Raw genomic sequence first — 13868 nt, 5'->3', positions numbered from 1 at the left:
AACATGCAGGTCCTTAAAAACTCAGCCATATAATTTTATTGAGTTAATTACTGTAATATAGTAATTAAAATTTACCTTCCACTCTGTCGACCATATTTTTCGAGAATCATCATCTGCCTCATCAAAACTCAGCCATGGCTTGTTGTAGTTTTCCTTAAAAACCTGAGAAATACGCTTCAAGCTAGGCTTAGGTAGGTGCCAACTACATCAAAAACCAAAAAAATGATAAAGACATATTACTTAGAAAAAATGAGACATGCTATTCATAAAATATAAATCAAATAACAAACCATTTGGCACCATTATATCTAAGCTTGGGAACACTTGTGCTAGAGTGACCAGTAGCAGCGGAAGTTCCTTGACCATGAGTATCTTGGGTACCATTAGATGTGGTTTGTCTTTTCCCACAAGATCCTGCTCGGCTAGGAACTACAATAGCTGGATCACTCTGCACACCATGTGAGGCAGTGTTGGAAGGTTCATTGGCACACCCGGAGTAGGCATGATGTGTATCTGAGGCTCCTGACAAGAGGGGGTAGTAGTAGTAATAGGTGGCAATCTCCCATTGGCCAGAGCTGTCCTGCCTGATGATGACCCAACAAGAGTGTATAGATCCGTGTGCAAGTTAAGGGGGGGTGACCGGTAGAAAGCTTAGGCCTCCCCTTCGGCCTCGGCTGCGATCTCCATCTCTACCAACCATATTTATTCCAGCTTTTCAAGTTTTTTGATGTGGGGGCTGCTTCTCAATACTATATTAAAAAGTAAAACAGAAAATTATAGAAAAGAATTAGATGCCATAAACAATTTATATGTAGAAAAGAAAAGGCTCAATCAGATGCAGAAAAGAAAAGAATAAAATAATGTGGACAATTTATATGAGGTACAAAAAGTATAAGTACCAATACAAGTTCTTCCACTTTCTCAAATCTTTTACAAGAAACACATAAATATTGAAACTAAAAAAAAAGAACAAAATACACTAATAAAGCACATAACATTTGGTTTTACAACTAGTTATTTCCCAAATGCATGACTACTAAATTGGAAACGAGAAAGAAACAGCTAAATAGTGTAAAGGACTGGCTCCCTTAATAAAATAAACTGATGTCTTAATCATCTGATATCAGCATTAGCATGGTATTGAAAAAGGGCATCAGAGGGAACCTAATTATTAACAAATAATTCAAGACAGAATCCATCCTTCAGAATCTAAAAGGTATAATAATTTCGCATAATGGTCTTATTAAGCTTAACATGATTTCAAAATTTCACACTAAACACTAAACAGAATATATAGTAGAATAAATAGGGACAGATCGGTCCTGTCACTCACTACTATAGTTACAGGTCTATTATTGATAGTTGTCGTTACTAACTGCTATAATAGACTACACATCTTCTACACCTCATTCTGGAGAAGAAATGCCTCTGATTCAAACTCCTTTCATAAGTGTTGCCAATCAAGAAAAACAGTGTTCATTACTACTATTACTTGTGTATTTTATTTCCCATTTTATTGTTAGTGGGAGTGGGAGAGAGGCCAAGCATTATCCAAGTTCAGTGTTTCAACAAAAAGGTTCACCAAGTAGACTAAAAAGTATTAATACGCAATCATATGATGTATTACAAGCAACACCTTACTTTTTTTCTTTAAGAATTTTCACAAAGAAGAATATTTTAAGGAATGGAGAGGTAAAGTTAGTCGATTATTTGCTTACATCAAAATTGTTCACATATAATGCTAAACCAGAGAAAGATAATGTAAGAAATTAAAAGAATAAAAAATAACAAAGACTGATGCATTAATTATTAAAATGTTATTTAGAGATTCAAGGATCACATACAGTATACTTCTGCATAAGCTTTTTCAGCTTTTGCCGGCTCTTCTTCAACTTTTCAATTGATGCATAACTCTTACTATCATCCCACCGGCATAGTTTCACCAATTCTTTTAGTTCAGTCTCAATTTCTTTCTTACTGGCATCAATGTACTCCAATACACTGCAATAAGTGTCATAATTCAATGTTCATAGATTCCCAAGGTTGAAAAAGTAAAAGATGAAAAACTGAATACTGAGCAAGAATAAGGAACTCACATTGGTAAGAACTGCACATAAAAACCAAATATATTGTATAAGTATCCCAACTGCTTAATCCAAAAAGACCTGTCGTTATCATTAACAATTAACAAAGAGAATATCAGAAAAATGGATTATAACTTATAATTTCAAATAAAACTTGCTTGACAAATATTATACATTTATGCTAACTATTCATCAACATATCTAATGGCATAAGAACCGTTGAATTTTTTTGAGGGAGAGAAAGTGACACAATAATATCTATTGTCCTCCATAATGGTTTTCCTTATTCTTGGGCATTAGGAGACACAGCAACAGCTAGAACTACAAACAAATCATACCTGGAATCATATTCTAGGCACACACTTATGTGGTTTTGTTTAAGGAAAGCAAATACAGTAAGGTACTAATAAGTCACTTACCTCTTCTTTTCTTTTGAATGTATCTGTGTTTCCATATATAAATCCCAATAACAATTCCAACCACCAGAACAACTACTGAACTGACTATTGCAACAACTAGCACTGCTACATTCACTGCATAGCAAGACGAAAAAAAAAAGAAAAGAACAATACTCAAGAACTAAGATACAACAGTAAAAAGTATTCAAATTTTCTTCAATCTGGAAGCTAGATCCTTAATTGGAACTGCAATTCACTTACCTTTTGAACTCCCATTTTCTTGTTCCTTGTACCAAAGCAGCAAGTATATCAAAAAGTCACTTCAGAAAATCACTTCAAAAATAAAAATCATAAGTTAGGGATGGATAGAATAAATTAGACAATTAGAGAAGAGATGAGTGTAATAATTTAGAAATAATTTAGGGAAGTGAATATAATTTATCCATAATATTATAAATTAGGTGATTCAAATTAATGTGTTCAAATAATAAGAATCAATCCTATTGAAACTAGGATCTATAAAAAAAAATAATGCTATTGAAACTAGGAAGTAGGATTAGAGAAGAGCTATACTTGATCTTCGTCCTAGATTTTGTGTGACAAATGAGATTTGATTCTCCTTACTTCAGGCTTAATTGTAGGACTCAATACTTCAGGAGATGCAAAAGCTATGGTCTCTTTTGACCTAACCTAAATTATCGATTTCACAACATATATTATATATTCTCTTCAAATTTAGAGAACAGGATATTACAATTAGGTCAAGTTTACACATGAAATAGGGAATTTTCAAATGAAACTGAAGTTGGCTTTGGAAAGAGTTCAGTAACAGTCAGAAAATGATACCTAGTTCTTGTAAGCTTGATTGAGAGAGAGCGGAGAAGGACCAAAGTAGGAGGAGCGACGGCGACACCAGAGAGAAGGAGCGATGGCGGCGTGGCAGCAGCGGAGCGACATGGGGAGGCTTTGTTCAACTCGGCTACAGGATCGCTAGAGAGGGAGAGAGTAATTGAGTAATTGTTGCTTCCTTTGACGCAAAAAGGAAAACAAAAACTCCATCAAAACCAAGCACAGAAAGGACAGAGAAACATTTTTTATTTATCAAACACTAAAGACAACACTTAGAACTTGAACATTAAACTTATTGTTGTCACTGATGATGATGGTGGGTTCTAATTTGAGGCAGATTGCATAAAGATTCTAATTAAACGATTCAATTAGATTAGGGTTTAAAATTCATTTATAGAAAGGATAGAATTGTGTTTCTAAACTTGGAAACGGGAAGAAGGTGCGGGGCTGGTGTTTTTAGCAATAAAAATTGACGGCGTCGTTGTCGATTTTTATTTGAAAAAAAGCAACGCCTTTTGCGTCTATTTTATACATTAAATCCACACCATTTATTTGATTTTGGAAAGCAATTTAGACTGTTCAAATTTATCGACGGAAAGGTTGTCGATATTTTAAATATAAAAATAGACGCATTGTCCGTCGATTTTAAAATAAAAGTATTTTCAACATCTGACTCGTCGACAATATGACGATAGGTGGGAAACGGTTTAATGCAGCATAAAAAAATCGTCGGAATTCATTGTCGATTTTATTATTTTATTTTTAAATTTCTTTTTTTAAAATATCGACAGTAAGCCGTCAAAAATTATCGACGGCAGAAATAGCCGTCGATTTTTTGCGTCGAAAAATACGCATTTTCTTGTAGTGAATAGTATTTTTGACAATTAATAAGTATCACAAAAAATATATTTTCAAAATTTTTTAACAAATTACTTTTTATGACTAATAATTATCAAAATAAGATTAAACTTTTTTATAATTACTTATATGTTAAAAATATTATTTTTGACAAAATATTTATTAACATATTTTTATAATTAAAATAGTGTCAAAAATTATTTTTTTGATGGATTTTAATTTTTTTAATACATGTCACCCTAAAAATAATCTATATTATTATAGTGATACTCAATGGCTTAGACATTTTTGTATGCATGTTCACTTCATGTGAGAGGAAATTAAATGTCATGTAAATTTATAAAGAGGAACAAGTGCTAAGAAAAAAATATTCAGCTTGAGTTGCATCATGCACACTTCCATCATTGGAATGTATCCACTCACGATGTTTTTAGTTCTACGACTATGGCATAATTTACAGATATTAATAGAGGAATGGAAATATTTAATAAAAAAATTAACAAAAAATAGTTAAAATGATTAATAAATATTAAATAAAATAAATTTTAGAATGTTTGTTTGTCTTTATAGTATTATTGAATATTAGGGGGAGATGCGTTGCATTGATTTGGGAAGATCTTCAGTAACACAGTTGCAAACTTTAACAAACAATAACTCAATTTAACTATGCTATGCCACAATTCGGATTTTTTATTTAAATAAATAAAATAAATATTTTTTTTATTGAAATAAATAATTATAAAAATTATTATCAAAATTTGTTTTCCAGGTTTATCTTGTTTACTGTGTAAATGAGATAAGGCACGTTGTAAACGAGATATGTACATACTTATCTCATTTACATTGTAAACGGATAAGGCTAGTTGGACGCTTATATATACATTTCGTTGATAGCGAGGTTCTGGACCTGAATTCGAACTTTTCGACCACTTTTTCCTCTCTTTTATCACTTTCTGACTATATTATCGAGTAATACAATGATGGCACGCGCATATGTACGTGATCGGGACATCAACCGACTGAATGCGACATGGCACTACGCTGGGGCAGACGATTTTGTGGTTAGCTCTATTATCTTGAGTTTTATGTAATCCCATACATGTATAGCCATGGTTAGGGTACTTGCGAAGAACTCGAATACAATTTGTATGATTAGGAATATGTCACTGGTATAAATTAGTAATTCTAGGAATGTGATTATTATTTTATGTAATCCCATATATGTATAGCCATAGTTAGGGTACTTGCCAAGAACTAGAATACAATTTGTATTATTAGCAATAGGTCACTGATAGAAAATAGTAATTCTAGGGTTGCAGTTATCAGACGAAGGAGTCGTTCTCGCTGAAGCTTGTATGGCTGATGAGCGGATATTTTATACGCTTTTTGGGGATAATTTCATATAGTTTAGAGTATGTTTTAGTTAGTTTTTAGTCTATTTCTAGTAGTTTTTAGGAAAAATTCATATTTCTGGACTTTACTATGAGTTGTGTATTTTCTGTAATTTCAGGTATTTTTCTGGCTGAAATTGAAGGAGCTGAGCAAAAATCTGATTCAGGCTGAAAAAGGACTGCTGATGTTGTTGGATTCTGACCTCCCTGCACTCAAATTGGATTTTCTGGAGCTACAGAACTCGAAATGGCATGCTTCCAATTGCATTGGAACGTAGACATCCAGGGCTTTCCAGCAATATATAATAGTCCATACTTTGCACAAGGATAGATGACGTAAACTGGCGTTCAACGCCAGTCCTCTGCCCAATTCTGGCGTCCAGCGCCAGAAAAGGATCAAAAACTGGAGTTGAACGTCCAAACTGGCACAAAAACTGGCGTTCAACTCCACAAATGGCCTCTGCACGTGAATTGCTTAAAGTCTCAGCCCCAGCACACACCAAGTGGGCCCCAGCACACCAAGTGGGCCCCAGAAGTGGATCTCTGCATCATCCATCATAGTCCACTCATATTTTGTAAACCTAGGCTACTGGTTTAGTATTTAAACAACTTTTAGAGACTTATTTTGTATCTCATGACATTTCAGATCTAAACTTTGTATTCTCTGACGGCATGAGTCTCTAAGCCCCATTGTTGGGGGTGAGGAGCTCTGCTATGTCTCGATGAATTAATGCAAGTATTTCTGTTTTCTATTCAAACACGCTTGTTCCTATCTAAGATGTTCATTCGCGCTTAACTGTGATGAAGGTGATGATCAGTGACATTCATCACCTTCCTCAAACCATGAACGTGTGCCTGACAACCACCTCCATTCTATATCCGATTGAATGAGTATCTCTGAGATCTCTTAATCAGAATCTCCGTGGTATAAGCTAGAACTGATGGCGGCATTCATGAGAATCCGGAAAGTCTAAACCTTGTCTGCGGTATTCCGAGTAGGATTCAAGGATTGAATGACTGTGACGAGCTTCAAACTCCTGAAGGCTGGGCGTTAGTGACAGATGCAAAAGGATAGTAAATCCTATTCCAACCGGATCGAGAACCAACCAGTGATTAGCCGTGCTGTGACAGAGCGCGTGAGCGTAGTTTTCACTGGAAGGATGGAAGGTAGCCATTGACAACGGTGATCCACCAACACACAGCTTGCCATAGGAGGACGTGTGTGCGTGAATCAGAAGACAGAGGAAAGCAGAGATTCAGAAGACAAAGCATCTCCAAAACTCCAACATATTCTCCATTACTGTACAACAAGTAACTTTTAATTTATGCTCTACTGGTTACTCACAATTCAATTGATAAACATAATTGACTTCCTGACTAAGATTTACAAAATAACCATAGATTGCTTCAAACCAACAATCTCCGTGGGATTCGACCCTTACTCACGTAAGGTATTACTTGGACGACCCAGTGCACTTGCTGGTTAGTGGTACGCGTTGTGAAAAGTGTGATTCACAATTCGTGCACCAAGTTTTTGGCGCCGTTGCCGGGGATTGTTCGTGTTTGAACAACTGACGGATTATTTTGTTGCTTAGATTAGGAAAAATCTTTCTTTTTTTTTTTTTGGTTTAGAGTCTTTTATTATTTATCCCTTGTTAAAATACTTTAAACTTATAGCTCAGTTATTTAGAACATGGTGTTTATGTTCATGATAATTGGCTATCATATTTTTTAAAAACTTTTTCAAAAATAATTTTTCTATTAAATCCTGTGCCAAACTTTAAGTTTGGTGTTTTCAAAAATAATCTTTCTTAAAATTTTTGAAGGTCCCATAACTCATTTGGCTAGAGCGTTAATCTGTGTTCTTGGTAATTGGGTTAGAATCTTTTATACTCTTTTCAAAACCTTCTTTTTCAAAAATATTTTTTCTATTAAATCTTGTGCCAAACTTTAAGTTTGGTGTTCTTCCTTCATGTTCTTCCTTTGATTTTCGAAAATTTTGGTTTGGTTTTCTAAAAATTTTAAGTTTGGTGTTCTTCCTTCATGTTCTTGTGTTCTTGTGAGTCTTCAAAGTGTTCTTGAGTTTTCCCTGTGTCTTGATCTTAAAATTTTTAAGTTTGGTGTTCCTTGGTGTTTTCCCTCCAAATTTTTCGAAAACAAGGAGCATTAGATCTAAAAATTTTAAATCTTGTACTATCTTATTGTTTTTCTCTCTCCTCACTAAATTCAAAAAAAAAATATCTTTTCAAAATATCTCTTCTAACTTCCTAACTTCTTATCTTTTCAAAATTTGTTTCAACTAACCAACTAACTTTTTGTTTGTTTCTTAACTTTTTCAAAACTACCTAACTAACTCTCTCTCTCTCTAATTTTCGAAAATATCTTCCCTCTTTTTCAAAAAAAAAAAAATTTTTTTTTAACTAATTAATTTTTATTTTCTTTTACGAAAAAAAAAATATTTAACTTCAAAATTCAAATTCTTTTTAGTTATTTTATTTTATTTAAGTATTTACTTCTTATAAAATAAAATAAATAAAAAGGTAAATCAGTCCAAGTTATATCCATAGATCCATCATGGACATAAGTGGAAATGAACAGTCCAGGAGGACTCTGGGGTCATATTCTAACCCCTCTACTGCTTCATATGGGAGTAGCATCTGCATACCCTCCATTGGAGTCAGTAGCTTTGAGTTGAATCCTCAGCTCATTATCATGGTGCAGCAAAGTTGCCAGTATTCCGGTCTTCCACAGGAAGAACCTACAGAGTTTCTGGCACAATTTTTACAAATTGCTGACACAGTACATGATAAGGAAATAGATCAGAATGTCTACAGACTATTACTGTTTCCATTTGCTGTAAAAGATCAAGCTAAGAGGTGGTTAAATAACCAACCTAAGGCCAGCATAAGAACATGGAAACAGCTGACAGAAAAATTCCTGAATCAATATTTCCCTCCAAAAAGGATGACACAGCTAAGGCTGGACATCCAAGGCTTTAAACAAGGAGATAATGAATCTCTTTATGATGCCTAGGAGAGATACAGAGAGATGCTACGAAAATGCCCCTTTGAAATGTTTTCAGAGTGGGTTCAGTTAGACATCTTCTACTATGGGCTTGCAGAAGGAGCTCAGATGTCTCTAGATTACTCAGCTGGTGGATCTATCCATATGAGAAAGACAATTGAAGAGGCTCAAGAGCTCATTGATACAGTTGCCAGGAATCAGCATCTGTATCTAGGCAGCAACCCTTCCATGAATGAAGAAGTTAAAACAGTAACTGCTGAATTCAGTACTGTAAAACAAGCTGCTGAATTCAATCAGCAATTAGATTTTCTAACAAAGCAGCTAGCTGAATTCAAAGACAGGTTACAGGAGACAATGATAGCTAATATACATATGGACGAATAGTTTAAGCAAACAAAGCAGCAGCTATCAAAGCAACTAGCAGAAGAATGCCAAGCAGTTCAATTAAGAAGTGGGAAAACATTAAATACCCCACCTCAAGGCATCAAAAATTCAAGAAATGAGCGACCCACCAAAGATTCCCCTGAGGACAGTAAGAGCCCAGGAAAAAATAATTCTGGCACTAAAACGCCAGAAAATGGGTGGAAGGCTGGCGCTGAACGCCCAGACCATGCCCAAAACTGGCGTTCAGCGCCAGAAACAAGGCAGGATTGGCGTTCAACGCCAGAAATGGGCAAGAATCTGGCGTTGAACGCCCAAATGGGGCAGAATCCAGCGTTGAACGCCCAACAGGGGCACATTTCTGGCGTTCAGGCGCCAGGAACAGACAGTGAGCTGGCGTCTAACGTCACTCCAGCGTCTGACTCTGGCACTCAATTGCCAGTGAGGGATCAGACACACACAAGTGCTGATAACAACCCCTCTAAAAAGGCTTCTTTAACCACTAAGGTTGAGGAATATAAAGCCAAGATACCTTATCCTCAAAAACTCCGGAAAGAGGAGCAGGATAAGCAATTTGCTCGCTTTGCAGATTATCTAAGGACTCTTGAAATAAAGATTCCATTTGCAGAGGCACTTGAGCAAATACCTTCTTATGCCAAGTTCATGAAAGAGATCTTGAGTCATAAAAAGGAGTGGAGAGAAACAGAAAGAGTTCTCCTCACTGAAGAATGCAGTGCAGTCATTCTGAAAAGCTTTCCTGAAAAGCTTAAAGACCCTGGGAGTTTTCTGATACCATGCATATTAGAAGGTGATTGCACCAAGACAGCTTTATGCGATCTTGGGGCAAGCATCAACCTGATACCTGCATCCACTATCAGGAAGCTTGGCTTAACTGAAGAAGTTAAACCAACCCGGATATGTCTCCAACTTGCTGATGGTTCCACTAAATACCCATCAGGCGTGATTGAGGACATGATTGTCAGAGTTGGGCCATTCGCCTTTCCCACTGACTTTGTTGTGCTGGAAATGGAGGAGCACAAGAGTGCTACTCTCATTCTAGGAAGACCCTTCCTAGCAACTGGACGATCCCTCATTGACGTCCAACAGGGGGAAATAACCCTGAGAGTCAACGATGACGAGTTCAAGTTGAACGCTGTCAAAGCCATGCAGCATCCAGACACATCAACAGACTGCATGAAAGTTGACCTTATTGACTCTTTGGTAGAAGAGATCAACATGGCTGAGAGTCTCGAATCAGAGTTGGAAGACATCTTTAAAGATGTTCAGCCTGATTTGGAGGATTCAGGGGACATGAAAGAGCCTCTGAACTTTCTTCTAAAAGAGGAAAAACCTCCTAAACCAGAGCTCAAGCCACTGCCACCATCCTTGAAATATGCATTTCTAGGAGAAGGTGACACTTTTCCAGTGATCATAAGCTCTGCTTTAAATTCACAGGAAGAGGAAGCACTTATTCAAGTGCTAAGAACACACAAGACAGCTCTTGGGTGGTCCATAGGTGACCTTAAAGGCATAAGCCCAGCTAGATGCATGCACAAAATCCTATTGGAGGATAATGCCAAACCAGTGGTTCAACCACAGAGGCGACTAAATCCAGCCATGAAGGAAGTGGTGCAGAAAGAGGTCACCAAATTACTAGAGGCTGGGATTATTTATCCCATTTCTGATAGCCCCTGGGTGAGCCCTGTTCAAGTCGTCCCAAAAAAGGGAGGCATGACAGTGATTCATAATGAAAAAAATGAACTGGTTCCTACAAGAACAGTTACAGGGTGGCGCATGTGTATTGACTACAGAAGGCTCAATACAGCCACCAGAAAGGATCATTTTCCTTTACCATTCATAGACCAGATGCTAGAGAGACTAGCAGGTCATGATTATTACTGCTTTTTGGATGGCTACTCAGGCTATAACCAGATTGCAGTAGATCTCCAGGATCAAGAGAAAACAGCATTCACATGTCCATCCGGAGTGTTTGCTTATAGAAGGATGCCCTTTGGGCTATGCAATGCACCTGCAACCTTCCAGAGATGCATGCTCTCTATTTTCTCTGATATGGTGGAAAAATTTCTAGAAGTCTTCATGGATGACTTCTCAGTATATGGAGACTCATTCAGCTCCTGTCTTGATCACCTAAAACTTGTTCTGAAAAGATGCCAAGAAACCAACCTAGTTTTAAACTGGGAAAAGTGTCACTTCATGGTGACTGAAGGAATTGTTCTTGGGCATAAAATCTCAAACAAGGGAATAGAGGTGGATCAAGCAAAAATAGAGGTAATTGAAAAATTACCACCACCTGCCAATGTTAAGGCAATCAGAAGCTTTCTGGGGCATGCAGGATTCTATAGGAGGTTTATAAAGGATTTTTCAAAAATCGCAAAACCTCTAAGCAATCTGCTAGCTGCTGACACGCCATCTGTGTTTGACACAGAGTGCCTGCAGGCGTTTGAAACGCTGAAAGCTAAGCTGGTCACAGCACCAGTCATTTCTGCACCAGACTGGACATTACCATTTGAGCTAATGTGTGATGCCAGTGATCATGCCATTGGTGCAGTATTGGGACAGAGGCATGACAAGCTTCTGCATGTCATTTATTATGCCAGTCGCGTTTTAAATGATGCCCAGAAAAATTACACAACCACAGAAAAGGAATTACTTGCAGTGGTTTACGCCATTAACAAGTTCAGATCCTACTTAGTAGGATCAAAGGTGATTGTGTATACTGACCATGCTGCTCTTAAGTATCTACTCACAAAGCGGGATTCAAAACCCAGGCTCATCAGATGGGTATTGCTTCTGCAAGAGTTTGATATAGAAATAAGAGACAGAAAAGGGACAGAGAACCAAGTAGCTGATCATTTGTCCCGGATAGAGCCAGTGGAAGGGACGTCCCTCCCCTTCCTTGAGATCTCTGAGACGTTCCCTGATGAGCATCTATTTGCCATTCAGGAAGCACCATGGTTTGCCGATATTGCAAACTATAAAGCTGCAAGGTTCATACCCAAGGAGTACAATAGAATACAAAAAAAGAAACTAATTACTGATGCAAAGTACTACTTGTGGGATGAGCCCTATCTCTTTAAGAGATGTGCAGATGGAATTATCCGTAGGTGTGTCCCCAGAGAGGAAGCACAGAGAATCCTATGGCATTGCCATGGATCTCAATATGGAGGCCATTTCGGAGGTGAGCAAACAGCCACCAAGGTTCTCCAATGTGGCTTCTATTGGCCCACACTCTATAAAGATTCCCGAGAGTTTGTACGTAATTGTGACAGTTGCCAAAGAGCTGGTAATCTGCCTCATGGTTACGCCATGCCTCAACAAGGAATCTTGGAAATAGAGTTGTTTGATGTATGGAGAATTGACTTCATGGGACCTTTCCCACCATCATACTCAAACACTTATATTCTAGTGGCAGTTGACTATGTATCAAAATGGGTTGAGGCTATTGCCACACCCACCAATGATACTAAAACAGTGCTGAAGTTCCTCCAGAAACATATCTTTAGCAGGTTTGGTGTCCCTAGAGTGTTAATCAGTGATGGGGGCACTCACTTCTGCAATAAACAGCTTTACTCTGCCATGGTTCGGTATGGAATTCGCCACAAAGTGGCCACTCCATATCATCCACAAACCAACGGGAAAGCTGAAGTCTCTAACAGAGAATTAAAGAGAATCCTGGAACGGACAGTAAATACCCGTAGAAAGGATTGGGCAAGGAGCTTGGATGATGCTCTGTGGGCTTACAGAACAGCATTCAAGACCCCTATAGGGACCTCTCCATACCAACTCGTGTATGGTAACGCATGCCACTTGCCCGTGGAACTGGAACATAAGGCCTACTGGGCAACCAGATTCCTAAACTTAGATGCCAAATTAGCAGGAGAAAAACGATTGCTCCAGCTAAATGAGCTAGAGGAGTTCAGATTCACAGCTTTCGAAAATGCCAAGCTATATAAAGAAAAATCAAAAAAGTGGCATGACAGAAAGCTGTCATCTAGAATCTTTGAACCAGGACAGAAGGTTCTGTTGTTTAACTCTAGACTCAGGCTATTCCCCGGGAAACTGAAATCCCGGTGGAGGGGACCATACGTGATTACAAGTGTATCACCATATGGTTATGTGGAGCTTCAAGATATTGATTCTGATAAGAAGTTCATTGTCAATGGACAGAGAATCAAGCATTATCTTGAAGGCAACACTGAGCAAGAATGCTCAAGGCTGAAGCTAGATTAAAAGCTCAGCAAAGTCCAGCTAAGGACAGTAAAGAAGCGCTTGTTGGGAGGCAACCCAATTTTTATTTATTCTCATGATTTTTCATGTTTTATTAGGTTCATGATCATGTGGAGTCACAAAATAAATATTAAAAATTGAAAACAGAATCAAAAACAGCAGAAGAAAAATCACACCCTGGAGGAAGCACCTGTCTGGCATTCAACGCCAGAACAGAGCATGATTCTGGCGTTCAACGCCAGAAATGGCTAGTAAATGGGCGTTGAACGCCCAAAATGGGCACCAACCTGGCGCTGAACGCCCAGAGTTGTGTGCAATTCCCTCTTCTTTTGCTCGAGGGCGAGCAACATTCTAAGTTTGGTGTGGTAAAACAATTATGTAAAGGATCTATAGCTCAGTGGTAGAACATGTGGCTGCAAATCAAGAGATACCTCAGGGGATGCACTTCCCTCCACATAATTATTGGAAGCAATTGAGGATAGAAATACCAAAGATCACTAGGAATCAAGCCACAAAGGCAAGGAAGAGACATAAAAGAGCTCAAGAACATCATTGGTGCCTCAAGAAGGAAATGCCACCATCACTAAGGTGGACTCATTCCTTGTTCTTACTTTCTCTGTTTTTCGTTTTCTCTA

At 37.6% G+C, this 13868-nt stretch overlaps 1 non-coding gene across 1 annotated transcript; it reads right to left on the bottom strand.

Moving 5' to 3' along the window:
• Nucleotides 1–1081: 1081 nt before the first annotated feature.
• LOC112788388 (small nucleolar RNA snoR53Y) lies at nucleotides 1082–1164 on the bottom strand. Its single transcript, XR_003195754.1, has one exon. It is a non-coding gene; the product is annotated as a small nucleolar RNA snoR53Y (small nucleolar RNA).
• Between the last annotated feature and the right edge of the window lie 12704 nt (nucleotides 1165–13868).

The sequence above is a fragment of the Arachis hypogaea genome, chromosome 20 (assembly GCF_003086295.3).
Source record: "Arachis hypogaea cultivar Tifrunner chromosome 20, arahy.Tifrunner.gnm2.J5K5, whole genome shotgun sequence".
NCBI classification, from domain to species: domain Eukaryota; kingdom Viridiplantae; phylum Streptophyta; class Magnoliopsida; order Fabales; family Fabaceae; genus Arachis; species Arachis hypogaea.
The sequence above is the reverse complement of the archived record's forward strand: the minus strand, read 5'-3'. Positions and strand labels throughout refer to the sequence as shown.